This window comes from Amphiprion ocellaris, chromosome 18 (assembly GCF_022539595.1).
Source record: "Amphiprion ocellaris isolate individual 3 ecotype Okinawa chromosome 18, ASM2253959v1, whole genome shotgun sequence".
NCBI lineage: Eukaryota > Metazoa > Chordata > Actinopteri > Pomacentridae > Amphiprion > Amphiprion ocellaris.
This window is the reverse complement of record NC_072783.1, coordinates 13,117,038-13,133,915: the sequence shown is the minus strand read 5'-3', so window position 1 is coordinate 13,133,915 and position 16,878 is coordinate 13,117,038.

Here is a 16,878-nt window from a genome sequence, read left to right as displayed (position 1 = left end):
CACTGGTGGCTATATATACCAGTTTCCTTACATTTGGTTAGCACTAGCAGTGACAAGCTTACACCTTAATTCGGCATTACTGCAGCACTTCACCAACATGCTAAACACTCTGTGTCTCGGTCCACAGCATTTACAGTTTAAATTCCACAGACACAATAAAATGACAGAAAGTTCTTCACTGGTATTCAGTGTATGGTTGATTTGGACTGGCCCAGCATTCTTGTTTGGGAATTTGTAGTTGCTTTTGCATTTTTATGTGTGCAGAGATATTTTGTGACACAATTGTCATGTAGACAGATTTTCTTTTTTAAATATAAGGGGAAGATATTAATGTAGAAGTACATCCGTATTAGTGTGTATAAGGCCAAAAGTAGCTTAAATCAGCCGGCAGTGACCTGGTAACTATAAAGAGGTTATAAGTCATCCACAGCTGCAGCATCTCATAATCTGTCTAACTCTTTTGCTTTATTTTTCACCATGACGCATACATTGGATTGGATTAGAGTCATTAGATGGTGTAACGTAGTTCTGTGACTTGTAGAAAGGTTTAGGGAGAAAAGGGTGTCCTTGGTTCAATGCGGCAGCTCACAGCAGAATAGTTATCTTGTAAAAATGAGACTGAAAGGGTCTGCATTAAGATCACAATTCAAAACCGACTAATCATGCGTGATTATTTATAATAGTAATAAACAGTAATAGGCAGCAGGATTGACTAGCCTTGTGATGATAAAAACTATATAAGGCATATGTAATTACTCCACCAAAAACGCGGCGGAGTTCTGTGACGATCGGCATTAGTTTGTTTGCCTGTTTGTGTGTCTGTTCGCAACATTACTCAAAAATGGACTTGCATGAAATTTTCAGGGAAGGTCAGAAATGACACAAGCACCAAGTGATTAGATTTTGGCAGTGATGCAGCCTATAGTCTGGATCCACAAATTTGTTAAAGATTTCTCTATCATTGTGAGATAGCAGCACGGTGTCACTAACTATGACTACAAGTGAACACTGCGTCAGCTGCCTGCTGAGGATCACATGATTGCGATCCGACTACAAATCGACCACTGCACCACAAATTGTATAAACATTTCATCCGTCGGAAATCATACGACTGAGCAGCCTTGGTGGAGTACTGCGCTCTCTGGTTGCTTTTCTTGTTGAAATGTATTATACACCTGTGTAAAATACCAAAGCTAGTTTCACTGACTGGTTAACTCTACTTCACTTTGGTGTGATACCATGTACAGTTAATAAAATACATTTTGTTGCAACAGGAGGCAGACTAAAGATTCAGGACACAAGCTTTACTTACTTAAGCTGATTCAAGATTACAAGAATCCAGGCAGGCAAACAAAAACACAGTGAACAGGCTGAGGCAGAATCCAAGGTACAACAGAATGGCTCAAAACTAAACAAGCCACGCTGGGAGGCCCAGTGTGAAGAACACATCTGACAGCTGAAAGAGAGAGGACACTGGACTGTAAAAAGACTGATTAGACAATAGAACAAAGGTGACAAAGAAAACTGGAAAACATAAAGGCAGGAAATAGAATGAACGTGGGCACTTGACGTAAGTGAATGCAAAATACAGGAAACAACTACACAGAGAATAAGCAAGTTGAATGTATGATTGAGTGAATCTATAGCATGAACCCCAAACCATGATGCTTTTATCTGAACAGTGTTAGAGCAACATTAACATCAGAACCACTGCAAGCTCAGCAGTGTGGACAAGCATGAAAAGGAAATTCCATTATAACATTCAGAAACCAGTGGCCAAGTCACATTTTAGTTTAGCACACAACCATCAAAAAATATAAATGCCTAAAATTATACTCTCACTGAGCTGATTACAATAACTAAGTATGCTAAAAAAAATTTTTTGAAAAACTTAATGCACTGAACCCCATAGTGCACAGTAACAGTTTCACATATTTCACACTTTGGTATTTGCATTGTATAATTCAGTCAGCCATCATTTATACATGGTGTTCTTCATATAGCTTTAATTATTTTAGCTGGTATATGTTTGTAATTGTAATGTGTTTTTTTTCTGTTGCGTTTGTATTTATTTGACAATGGCCCCAGACAAAGACAGTTTCTGAAAGAATAATAAATAGAACCAAAACTAAATAAGACTAATAAAGACATACACAAAAAATACCTCTTGTACTATTACGAGGATCTTGACTCTACTGTACAATATCTAAATTAATTTACTAAATTAACTTGAAGAACACAATTTAAGCATTTATCAGAATCTATGTAGTAGATAAATAAACCATAACCAAACAATTCAGCTGCATGTGACACAGAGACATAGCTTTGGCACTCTTAAATGGCCAACATATTACTCAGATTCAAGATCTCAAACACACACTGATGTCTTTATTGTACATGACAAACTACTGGAACACTCATTGTTTTTGCTTTCCCATTGAGTTTATCTCCATATTTTGTCATAAAATCTTTTTAAAAAGCAAGGATTAGCCTTATCAGATCTAGACTTTCTATTTCTGCTTTTTAGCATTTGTAAAAGACCATTTAACTTGCAGTTTACAAAGTGGAAAAGTTTGCTTGCTTCTGTAAGTAAATGGTAGACAGTCTGCATTCAAATAGTTGTTTTCTACATTATCAATACTCAAAAGGCTGCACAGTGTTTCCCATTTACCCATTCACACACACTAATGGTGGCAGAGCTGCAATGCAAGATGTTCAGTTGCCATCAGGACTAACTAGGTTTAGAATCTTGTCCAAAGACATTTCAGTAACTGGACTGTCACCACAAACCTGGTATTTATTGGAAACCCCAAAGAGCTATATCTTGCATTTATTATACTTTGTCTCTGCACTAACACTACCACCATACAGACTGTGCAAGGCAGCTCTTTGCATTACTGGCAGTGTCTACTTCCTAAAAGCTTTATCATCAGGGCATAATTGAAAGTGCAGAGCAGACAATACATTTTCGCTGTCTGGAGTTACAATTACAGATGTAACGTTTGCGAACGAGTCAGTTATTTGAACGTCTCTTTTAAGTGATGAAACAATGAAACGATGAAAACCGATTTGCAGTTGCGAGCCGTTTGTATGTGCAAATTGCCCACACTTTCTTCACACGTCACCTGTGTGCCCCATGAGTCTGAATTGTCCACGCTGCCTTTAAGTAAACGACTAATGACATCTCCATATTTGAGTTGTCCACAGCATCCATTCACGTAAACGCAGCTATATACGTACAGCTAACTTAGAAGAGGAGTGTGAGCGCCACCTGAGTCCAACTGACTGGAGACTGGAGTGGAGGCACATTCATCACTTTATCAGGGAGGAGGACATATTAACGACGGGAAAAAAAGCATAAAATGAGCCAGAGTCAAAGAACACGCAGCATTTGGATGCACTTTTCTCGGGACGACAAGAAAGGTAGAGCACAAGGCAATATTTGTCAGAAAAACATCTCTTTCAAGTCCAGGTCAACAGCTTACACACCATATATATATATATATATATATATATATATATATATATATATATATATATATATATATATATATATATATATATATATATATATATATATATATATATATATAAAAATAAAACAATAATAAAAACAATGTAAACCACACACTACTGAACAAAATTAGGAAATGCAAGCAACATTTTTGTACACATCAGAAGGAAAGAGACACTGGAATATATCATCACAACTGGAAAAATTAATAGAAGAGAGGACGAGGCAGACAGAGAATGAAAATGATAGATGGACTGATATCATGGTTACACATGGAAAGGGCAACAGTCACAATTCAGAAGGCAAAAGATCGGATTAGATGGAGAGAAATGATCGACATGGCACTTGATTGATTGAAACCCCACAAGACTATTTTAACAGTACAGAATATACAGAAATACAGAAAAATATATAAAAATAAGAAATAAGAATAAAACCATCTTTTTAACACGCTGGCCAGTTGTTACGGATAACCAAAACCAGGCGCCTATTTAATGTATGGGAAGACAGCAAAAACTTCAAACACACTCCAGCAAAGTTTTAATGTTACAACCTCATCAGACAAAATCTAGCACTTGAAGCGTTGCAAGTTAAGCAGTGTGATGGAGTCTGATTCAACCTGTTGGATACACCATTCCATCTCCTGCTAAGTATGTAAAAAGTGGACCTAATGAACTTATCTTTTTGTGCCCTCCCCATGTAGCCTCCCCCTTTTCCAAGTTCCTACATGACCACTATTATTGCCCCAAATTTTCCTAACTCTCCCTAACTTCTCACATACATATTTATTTAGGAGTCTTGAAGTAGCAAGTTCCCCTCATGATGGTTCTGGTTTGGTTCATGTTGCATCTGCTAACATGGAAGGAACAGGGTTTCTGACCTATACTGGACCAGCTAGCAGGTTATGATCAAAATCACACTATCCCTTTGTTAATACAGTGCATAGCCAAGTCTGTAGAGAGCAAGACTCCCACTGGCTTCCAGCACACATGAATGGGAGGAAATCAAGTCATTTTACAGCTCTTTGAGACTTTCAGTATGTTCTAAATGCATGAAAATCTGATTATATGACGAGTAATTTTGTGTCATTAAGGAATTTATTGTTCAGCCACCACTTTTCCACTGATGGTGCATTGAAAAAAAAGCTCCCATGATGATAAACACATTGAAGTAATGCAATTTGGCCACTAATACACAGTTCTGTGTTCTTTCTGGGAGCTTTTTCAGGATACTCACAAGTCACTCTTCCTGCAAAAATGCATCATTTCTACATTAACTGAGCAGTCATTTCTTACTTAAATATGCATTATATTAGCTAGCAACAGCTGACAGATGCCAAAAAAGTTGTGTGATTTAGTAAAAAATTGTTTAGGTGATGTAACAATGTACATACTGTACATTTTATTGGTTTCCACCAGGTTGCTTCACTCATAAATACTAAAACTGTCAGTATATAGGCCAGTATGGCAACCAACCCTGGCTACTAGTACAATCTTGATTACTCATAAGTGGGAAACCTGTTCACAAAATAGACAAAAACTTGCCTTTTAGGTTAGATAGCCAGTTATTTTATAAATCAGTTCAAGTTTCAGTTCAGCTGGATTTGGAATGAATGGGTGATGTAGTAGTGTCCACTTTAGAGTTCACAGTTCCTTAGAGGAGCCTTGATGTCCTGCTTGTGTCCCTGATTTAAAGGCCTGCAGGGTCACTGACTCCTGCCAGAGCCACACCCTGATCAGAGGACTGCACCTCCTGCTTGCCCAGCACCTTCTCCACCTGTCATTGATGTACATGCTGGCCAAGAAACCACCCTGTCCTGCAGAAAACTGAGTGAGTGTGTATGTGCGTTTGACCCATAGGGTGAGCAGGGATCAGAGGTAGGAGCCAGATCAGATCAGAGCTCTCCAAGAAAGGATAAGCTCTACTTATGCTGCTTTGAGGAGGGCCTTTTGTGTGAGTGTGAGTGTGTCTGCGTGTGCATGCATGCACGTGTGTGTGTGTGTGTGTGTGTGTGTGTGTGTGTGTGTGTGTTCAGCTCCTTTGTGTGAGCCCTCAGGTCTTTTCATGTGTATATGGTTTTTCGTTTTAATAAGCATGCTGCCTCTCTGACCCCTCCATGTCGTAGCAGCGATGAGGTTATTGTGCAGTTAGAAAATACAAGTCACAGTCTGCTGAATAACTGAGCTGTTTCAATTAAGTCTGTAGGTTATGACCAGCTTTTGTTTGTGAGCTTTTCAGACATTTGGTGAATTTCTACTTTAATTTCTCCCTCAGAATGGAAGACATAAATGCAGCAGGCAGAGAAGTTAGTCAGATATAAGGCATTTATTAAACATCAGCTAATTGGCTTGTCATAACACGCTCAAAATGAAATCAGAAAAAAACTTAACTTGTAATTAGTTTTGACAGCCAAAGCACTTTAAAGTTATTTGAAACATTTCTTACTTTAACAGCACTGCCATTTTGTTGTCAGCCTTTGACACAGTTGCAAAGAATAAGGATTCATTTTGTCAAGTTTACATTAGTAAATGTCCACCAGACACGATTCATCAGCACAAATGATGACAGTAAAAGAAAAGAAATGAGGACAAAAATCAAAGCTGACAGATTTTCAAGCTTTTGACTTAATTGGTAAAATCCTCAGCAGTACACATCTGTTATGTCTATCTTTTCACTGAAAGTTCGCTTTGAAATTCAGAGAATTCTAATTCCACAAAGTCACAAATCTGTATTTTGCACCATGTTGGGTAAATTTTGCAGACAATCTGCAGTTAACAGCTCACAGATAAATTGTGCTGTGTTGCACCACTATAGAGGAGGCAAGCAATGTGAATCTGGTTACCAAATTATTTATCCGGTAGTATACTATTAATTATTAAACACAAGACAGGATGGAAAAGGGAGTGAGAGGGAAAAATTAAGGGAGTAAAAGAGTGAAATGAAGAGACTGCAAAAGAGTGAATTGGAGAGGTAAAGAGAACATCAAGAAGAAAGAGAAGGATAAAGAGCAGATAGAGGAGGTACAACAGCTCTTTACTGTAAATGGAAATGCAATTTTAATGACAGCATAAAATGTCCGAACCCAGAATTGTTTCTCTTTAATTTCATAGATAATAGCGTTGGATGCTTTAATGAAATATTGACTCCTGAATGTTTTTCATTTCAGGAATCTGGTCAGTTTACTTTTGAGAGAATAAGCTTGTTAGTTTTCTATCTCAAGTATAATTTTAGATCAAACTTATTATGTGTTTTAACAAATGCAGTTAAAGATTATATTGGAGTTTCAAGGAAGATCTTTTTAATTTTATGAAACTGGAAAAAGCTTTTTTTTCTGAGCACTCATAACTATCTGAAGTACCTCTGCTTTGTAGATTTAATTTTTTTCCCTCACAAGTTACATATGGTTATGGTTTAAAGGCCTTATTGTGGGCTGCGTGGACCTGATATCATTATCCAGACACAGATCCCACGTTAATACCAGGTGTAAATGCTTTATTAGACCGACTTGTTTACCTGTCAATATGTTGACTTGAACATCTTGCTCAGCTCTTGGGGTTTGCCGTGTCTGCTCCAAAGCTGGCTAGGCCGACCCTAATCTGCCCTAATGCCCTGCTGCAGGTGCCACTATCAGCATGGCTGCATCTCCACAGAGTGCAGCAGAGCCAGGCTAATCAGCAGAGCCACAGCCTCTAACCCCTTTAAGTTATAAGATTAACACAGTTGAAGGGATGAAAGGTTTTTTTTCCACATGGAAGAGCAGACAACATTTACAGTTAGTTCTGAAGCCCAGAGGTGCTGCACGCTTCTCCCTGTATCAACAGAAGTGTTCCTCTATGGATCCTAATGGAATAATAATGAATTGTAATTGCAGAGAGCCTCTCTCTGGGTCTTGATGCATTTTGGGTATTGACCCGTCTGCAGTCAGCTGAAGCATGAACACCTTACATTCCATTTTGATTTGACTTTTACAAGGAAGAACTAGTGGTGTGATATATTTTTACTCATGGTTTTCTGCCATTAAAATGTGTTATTTCATAGAAAACACACATGCATTAATGCTCACCAGCGCACGCACACATCTGCTAACATCCAGCCTCAGCCAGCCTAACTCAAACAGCTAGAGACAACAGGTTAATGTCCCGGCACTCAGAGGGGGAGAGGGCAGGGATAAAGTGTATGAGTGCATAGCAGAGAGACAGATCAGGGGAGAAAAAAGAGATTAAGACTACCTGCTGGAAAGCCTGTCCTCATTTCCACAGGCTTCCAGACACATCTGCTAGCATTGTTTAACATCCCCGTTGTAAAGAGAGATGGATTATTGCTCCTCTTGGCCTCTGAGAGGAGAGGAGAGGAGAGGAGAGGAGAGGAGAGGAGAGGAGAGAGAAGAGGAGAGGAGAGGAGAGGAGAGGAGAGGAGAGGAGAGGAGAGGAGAGGAGAGGAGAGGAGAGGAGAGGAGAGGAGAGGAGAGGAGAGGAGAGGAGAGGAGAGGAGAGGAGAGGAGAGGAGAGGAGAGGAGAGTATGTAACGACATGGACGTTATCCCAGATAAATCTGTTATCCAGGGTTTGTACAGGGATACTCTGCAAAGGGATTAAACACAGAGAGAGTATAGCAATATGGGAGTAATCCCATCCAGTTTCCTGTTTCACCTTTTATAAAAGCTGCTGTCATGGAAAGAGGCAGAAAAGGTGTTTCCACAAGCTAGAATTTAAGGCTCAAAGACATTCTCTGCCTCTAGCGGAAGCATCATTGTTGGAATATCTGTTTAGTTTTCTCATTCTACAGCTTACAATAAAGACTAAAAACTAATCCCAAGCACCACTCATATGGATTTGTTGGAGTCATTATATATTCTGCCTGTCTCTAGGCTTTTGCTTGGTGACAATAAAAGGAGACTGTCATGGAGATACAGTGATTTAACATTTTCCACAGTTTTCTTTAAGTCTGTTAAATCTGTCGAAACAATAGGTCTTTTATTCTGTTGTTTGACCCATTAACTCTCCATCTAACAGTTTTCTTCATAAGAGCAATGCAAAACACGTTGTATATTAGCCCATATTTATGTGTCTGATCACGAAAGTGGGGTACGATCACTAAAAATTAATCATGCATGGCTTAATAGGGATTAGGTTTTCGCTCCTGCATCTCCTACCGCTAGATTAGTGTCACTTCTGACCCTGGATCTCAAACAGGATTACATTCTTTATGCATTTGCCTACCTTTCATCAAGTCTTTTGCCTACAAGTGTTGATGTGAGAAGTATTTGATTTTTCTTTTGAAAACCACTTATTTCTGTACAATTCATTTCTTTTCAGGGCAAAGTAGGACTTTTGATCAACTGAAAAAATTGGCTTGAATCCAGCTCATTCTCTAGCTAATTCTCATCAGAATCCTTACATCTGCTTCCTGAACTTATTGTTGTGACGCTCAAATGTTATTACAGCTCCAGGCATTATTCAATACTCAATAGTGCCTATTCAATGTCATCCCCATGTCCACAGTTCAACCCAGATATTGTCCACATCCCCCAAACCTTCATCCTTTCCTGTTCTCTCCTCTGGTCCTCCCTCCAGCCCCTACTTCCCGCCCTGGCAACAGGAAGTAGCCAGAGACTGATTACCCTGTTCATTTACCCGGCCCCTTGGGGCCTTAATTTCGTTGGTCCTTAATAGGAAGCACACATATGGAGACACAAAAGACACAGGCAGTAACACATTTGGTCTGTACTTAGATGCAGTGAGTCATAGATATCTTTATGCAGATATGTCATTGGCAGATGCCATTTGTTGCAGAGATGCATCACAGCAACTGGCATATTGTGATGGTGAAACCATAACTTATAAGGAATGTATATTTGCTGGGACAGGAAGTCTGTCCAGAAATAGAATGATCCCGACTTCATTTTACACTGTTTTGTTTTGTTTTGTTTTTTTCATTTTTGGTTTGTCACAGGTACCACATAAGTCAGATGTGCAGTTTAATGCCAGAATACTCTAGAAAGCAACAGTAATATGTCTGTTTTGTTTTTTTAGATGTACTCCCTGTGTATTTAATATCTCAGTATATCTGTACATTTGCATTGCATAATGGCTTAAGTTAGAGTCTTTTTTAATGCTACATTTCTAGTAAAATGTTCAAGTTACAGAATTTCCAAAAACGATATATGAAGGGATTCAGCAGTGAAATTAATAGGGCCTTATTATTTCTGCAATAGGGATGGACAATGCAAATATTGCCATAATCTTCTAGAAACACACAAACACCAACTTTTCATTGGTGGATCAGCAGGCAGGTGCTTGAGCTCTGGGTGCACAAACTTACAGGAACCTGGAGTAAAGCACAAAAGCAACAGCGTCCATTAGTTCTACTGGCTTTAATTTGTAGAAGGTGTATCCCAGTTAACTCTAGGCGAGAGGAAAGTTACAGCCTGGACAGATCATCAGTCCATCACAGGCCTAACACAGAGAGATCATTATACACATTCAAATTCAATATGTTTGCTATGAGAAGATGTTAAAGACATACTGATAACGATATCCCCTAATATTTGTTTTTGGTATTTCTTTCCTTAGAACACCTTAACCAGCACAGAAGATTGTCTACCAATTCACATGCAGTATCTACATCTACATATCTATGATGTGCTATAAGGTTTAACTTTTGACTATATTCAGGATATGTGTTTACATGAAACAGAAAAATGTGGCTACTCATGTTCCCATGTACGACATAAAGACACAAACTCCCAGTTACTGTTTATTGTGTACTGTTTGCCCTTGTGATGCTTACAACACAAATGGGCAAATTAACCTGAAATTCTTGTAGGTGTTAGCCTAACCTTATAGCATCAGGCTGTCACTGACATCAATAGAGGGGGAGGTGGATGAAGATACGCTGGTGGCAAAGGGTCGTCACAATGGAGTTCAGTGACCCAGAGTGGGAAAATGTTTTTTTCGTGTGAGTAGGGCATCCTTTTACCAGCTGTGTGACACTGTGAACTGTTCATGAGATGAGAGGAAACCGCATGAGCAGCACTTCTGTTAGCCATGAGCCTGGCCATAGTGTTGTGGGGAATGTGGCTGAATTGCTTATAATTTGAAGACAAACAGAAGCACTGAAGCTACACATGCACAGGTAGTCAGCAGCAGCAGTGAGAAACCAGGATAAAATGTCGAGCACTATTTTGGCCTGTGTCCAAAATCATCCACTCACTCCCTCCTCCTTACTAAGCGTATTTTCCAAAATTTAAAATAACTTTCTTTGTGTTGTGATACATTGCTCTGCTTTCATTAAACATATTCTTAGCGTTATTATTAATTTTAATATTTTCAAGCTATTTTTCATGCATTACGAACGCATATACTGGCACCCAGATAGCTCAGTTGGCTGAGCGGGCGATCATAAACAGGGGCTATAGTCCCTGACGCAGCGGTCATGGATTTGAATTCAACTCATGGCCATTTACTGCATGTCATTCCCCCACTCTTCTACCCACATTTCCTGTCTCTCTCTCCACTGTCCTATATAATAAAGGCCAAAAAAACCCAACAACACACATAGAGAAAATATATATTTCATAGAAAATATGTCTCAACACCACAATACATCTTAACAGTCTATGGAAATGTCACCAATATTCAGCTGCCTGTCTCATCCATCAGCCATTCTCTTTTTTGTTGCAATGCATGATGGTGCATATTGCTCCATAGTGACCATTGGCAGTGCGCTGCTTTTCAAGGTATATTCTGGGATACTTTGAGTGCACTATATATGGTGTAAAAAATGTAACTCAACATTCAGACAAAAGGGTGAACACCTACTACAGCGTGTAGTGACTGATTTCTGACACAATCCTGGTTTCTTTCAGAGTTCTCCTGCTAGCATGGTTACCATGACTGTGCATTCAATGTTACACTATGTTGTCAAATTATTGTTGTTTTGTTTTGTAAAAATGTTTCATTTCAGGTACCGCAAAAATATAAATTGCACAATTTTTCCAAAATTCACAAACCTAGTTGATTAAATGCTTTTGCTAGCCAGCTAACAACTAGCACACTGGTCAGCCAAATTAATGGTAACAAACACCTATCCATTTCTTTTCCCTGTAATCAGCCTTTTGTCCCCTTTGATATTTTATTTTTGGAACTATACATCATGCATTTAATAAGAATTTTTGCCAACAGGGAAGACAAAGCTATCCAAGCTAAAACGTTTGCTTACTGCTCAGTAACTGTGAACTGTCCATTTACGAGCTCAATCGCTTGTCTGCTAATGGAAATAATTTCACAGAGTTTATTTGGAAGTAATAATTGTACCATTAACTCCTGTGTGTCTCCTCACATAAAGGTGAATTTACTGTTCCATACCGGAGGATTAAATTTAGTGGATGGTGACGCAGTTAGGCTAACAGAAGCGGAAATCCATTTTGACTACATTAGTGGCTAAAAATTCCCCGGAGTTGAACTCGAAACAAAAATAGTCTTTTTGACAAAGAATTCTGAGTCGCTTTTTCACAAATACAGACAATTAAGTCAGAAGAGTACTGATTCAGCTTTGTTTCCGCTTCACTGTATTTGAAATGCGGCAGACAAAACATAAACTTAATATGGTGTTGCTAAATGGCCCCAATTCCTCCCATCAGCCCACTACTACAAATTATGCAGTAAAATAATCCTATTTTGTAACCAGGTTAAGCATAAAGGACAGTTTTGCTATTCTTATTATCTTATGGTTTCTCTCTCTCTGGCTCTCTCTTTCTCTCTCTCACTGTGTGTGTGTGCTATGAATGCCAGCTGTATATTGTGTGTATTGTCTGTATTCCCACAGAGACAGAAGCCCATCTGACTGAGCTGTAACATATGCTGCTCTCACCTAATGGACTTACTTATACAGACACTTGTATGTAGACAATAAACAGACCAACACATACAGTCTTATCAGGATGATTAGCACTTTTCTATTGTCTTCATGAAGAACCATCTACAGTCTGTGAGAGGTCACTGAGGACACCATGTGAGTATGTTTACTAGTTCACTACGACTAGAGATTAAATAAGATAAAATGTTCGAGATTATTTGCAGGGAATGTCATAACAGTCATTCCACCTCAATACACTGAATGTCCCACGCCTGACCACCTTTAATATAATTTTTTTAAAAGTGGTGAATATTGATTGAGTTGGCCATGTGTACGATCTGGGGTCATAAGAAGCATTAATTTTTCACTTTGTGAACGCTGGTATTATTATTATTATTATTATTATTATTATTATTATTATTATTATTATTATTATTATTATTATTATTATTAAGTTAAAAAATCTTAAAGAAAGTGGGGTCACGTCCATTTCTGCACAGTTTCATTCATGCCAATCTGTGGAACAATGCTTGAAGTGTGATAACTTCAGAAATAATGTAGCTAGAGTCCTGAATTATTGCAGGCTCATTCATATATAAATATGATCTTCAGTGGTGCATTCCTGCTTTGATAGAACAATACAATACAAACAGTTAAATCATGATGTAAACCATAAACCCTTATTGTTCACACTAAGAGACTGATTTTTCCTATGATTGGCACCGAGCTTATAGGGTTTTGGTGGTGATAAACCTCTACAAATTGGGTGAACCAAACGGTATTAGAGGGCAAAGCATGATGGCACAATAGAAAGCAGCCGAACAGCAAGGAGTTTTGTTCCAGAGCTCCAGTTTTTACTAGTTTTCATATGCAAAATACAGCTCACCAAACAAACTGCAAGACAAAGGAGTCACCCAGGTGCAGTGGATGATGGCAGATTCAGCAGCAGAGTGAGCGCTTCAGCTTGACCCCCTCCTTTTCACACACTACACTGATGGCTCACCTGGCTTTTATAGTCTCCTCCCACCTCAGTGACCTGCCCACACTTCTATTTAAAAAACACTCTATAATTCAACATTCTTTATACTTAAAATACATAATACAATTAACAGTCTGATACAAATGAAAGAAAACAAATAATTAACCAAAGAAATACTAAAGAAAGATCAAACTTAGCAAAAATCCCCATGTAACCCCTCCCCTCTCTCCTCTCTGATCTCTCAGTTCAGCCTAGTCAGGTAAGTGACAACTGCTGGCATCCTGTGGCCGCATCCTCATGTGTGCATTCCATGAAACACACCCCCTGAAGTAAAGCTCAAGAGAGAGAGAAGTTAACACAGGTTTCCCCCAACACAAAACAAAACAATAAATAAACTTGTAGCAGTCTGTTGTCCAATTGTCAATATGCATGTGTACTTTCACCTTAGTGAGGGGGATGCTTTCCAGCTCCCTCACAGAGCTTTCAAAATGTAGAGTATGGTGCCAATCAGAGGTATACTTCATGAGAATTATTATTATTATTATTGGGGGGAAATTACATTTTTTGCATTTATGGCCAATATTAGGACAATCACTGGGCAGGTATGATAGGTGAAACTGGTCTCAGCTGGAAGAGTTACATAATGTTGTTACTGGGCTTTAAAAAAAATCATTGTTTTCCCATTCATAGTGCTTCATATAATTTAATACTTTTTCCTTAACAACATATGTCAGAGTCAATTCCTAAACACTGGGATTGTGAGTTCTAAAGTTATGACTTCTAAAGTGATGATAATGTGTTTTCTACCACATTTATTGTCTTGTTACTATGTAAACACCAGAGCTTCATAACTTACAGCCACCTGAATCCAACTGCAGCGTTCACTGACTGGCTCTAGTTGTTAAATGTCCCATTATATTCACCAGCAAAGGGCTAGAAAATGACAGAAAATATCCATCACAGAGAGGTTACAGTGCAAAAATATTACTGCATAAAATATTTACTTGGAACTTAATTAAAACAATGAGGACACTCCATAGCAGTAGTGTCTAGTAAGACCAAACAGGCAGCACTGCGAGTTGACTCAGATCAGAAGGGCAAAAACAACAGCACTTCACAGGTTCAAGGGTTCAGTAACTAACAGCACCCTACAAAGACCTCTAAAAACTGCTGGAGAGTCAGAACCATTTATATTTCTAAGGCGCAACATCTATCTAAAGCGCTGAAGGCCTTAATCTATTAAACAAAAAAGACAAAGACAACTAAGTACAGGTGTTGAGATCACCTAATGCTGGGTTCAGACGACGCACTGACAGCACAAATGCAGTCTGACCTGAAAGACCTAAAGTGTAGAGACCAAAAATGGAACTGGCATGACGTCTGATTTTTTGTAAATGTTTGTATCAACCAATGCTACAATTTGGTTGCTTCACAACAGAAAGACTACCATACATTTATTTTTTACCTTCTCTCATATAATGACAACTTCTACAGCACAAAATATAGGCTACAAGGTTAAATTACCATCATGTCCGCAGCCATCCAGAATAGAAAACAGCAGTATCATACGACTTCAGACACCATTGTTTCCAGAATTTGGCCCCTGGCACAACTCCCTACTCCATCACACAGAAAGCTGCTTGCACATTAACCAGCATAACATGTTCTCTGTCATGTCTATAGACCAAGTGAGGCAATGGCTCCAGTTTTTGGCTATTTCATTTCAGAAAAAAATATTCTGTCATCCGAGCCCCAGTACAAAACTACCAGAGGGGCTCCGTACAAAACAGACTGAGGTTATGACACCAAAACAGACAAAGGTCAAAAGCATGATGGTGATGGCAAGGTAGTAACTACTGTAAATCAAGCTGCTCTCTTCAAGCACAGTTTCTGACCTTCTTTGCTTGAAGAAGAATCCCCTCTCATCTGTTTTCAAACAGTTTTGAGCATAAGCAGCACTGGAAGTGGACCCTTATTAATTGTGCAGCATATTTATCTAGTTCTATCAATTTAAAAGACACATTTGTGCGGCCTGGGACCAAGTCATGGCTGTTTGAGATGCCAAACAGTTATCTCTCATGTGGTGGAACCAACTGTTTGGCATCATCAAAACACTCAGCTTCTTGACAGACATTGTTTAGTGATGTATATGTGGTCTGTTGTAGGTGGGATCCCTTCTCCTCCCCTCTGCCCCACCTCTCTCAGTGGAGAGCATTGCTGCAAGAGTTTAAGGACCTTACAGTACTTACATACTTCTTCTGGATTTTGTGGAAAACTGTGAAAAGCAAACAGTGTATGTGAACATGCAATTCGGATCAGCCAATATTATTCCTGTCTCCAAAGCAGCTTTGCCCCTGAGAAATGTTTGGAGAGCTAAAAACCCAATCTGCCAAAATTTGCCTTCATCCTTGTTGTGTAAAAGAGTAAATACCATCTTGGAATTCAATTTAAAACATTGTCTCAAGCATAAAAACTTAATTTAAATCTTTTTACTGGAAGTGCATATGAAAGAAAATCTTTTATTGTAAAGGATCTTTGTAAAATTTGCTATTTAAAAAAAAAAAAAACGTTCCCTGCTCTTGGCTTCTCTGTTTAAGGCACGTCTAAGCTGCTCAAAGGCTGCCTTGCCATTATCTACATACTCTAATACTCCCAGAGAGACCAGTGCTGTTTGCCATTATTTCAGCTGAACAGAGGAGATCACAGCCAGCAGTTTCTCCATCGATCCCCACGTCCCCAGAGGAAAACACAGCTTCTACCAATGTCCCTGTGGTGGAGATATAGTGGGGCCTCCATCAGGACTGATAACAATCCCAAATTCATCAAATGGTAATACGCTGATACAGTCACTCCCCTACAGAGCCAAAGCACAAGTAACTACATGCTTTATGATATAAAATATATTAGGCTAAGGAAAAATATCTGTAACATCCAAATGTAAAAATAATTGCAGACGACAACGACCAGATCTGGTTTCAAAGTCTGTTACTCACTCAGAAACAGCAACAAACACATCTGAACTGAACACTAGTTGGTGAGCTAGCCACAGACTGTCATAGCTGAAGATGAAACTAAATTTAAGCACTGATATTTTATTTCCTAACTCTTGAAACAAATTTCCTTGATATTATAGCTTGTTATTTCATATAGTCCAGTCCATCGATCCTAGCAAAGAAATCTCTGGTTTTGCTTTTATACATTGCTGCTTGAAAGTTTTACAGCAACCGATTCTCTGTTTCATGCTGACATCAGCACACATGGTCAGTGTATGTGAATGGTCATGTGATATGCATTAACAGGCATGCTAATGTGGATGAAGACTGTTTTTCTTTTAATGCAGCATTTTAAAATAGATAGTGTGAATGTAACCACAGTTATGCACTCTATACCAGCTTGAGACTGATGTGCTAATGGGATTCAATGGGACCAATACTGCAGATTATATCACTGCTTTCCTCAACCAGCAGAAGGTGTGAACAAAACCACAATGTCTCAATTTTTTAAAAATCCAACCATTTATAAGTTCAAT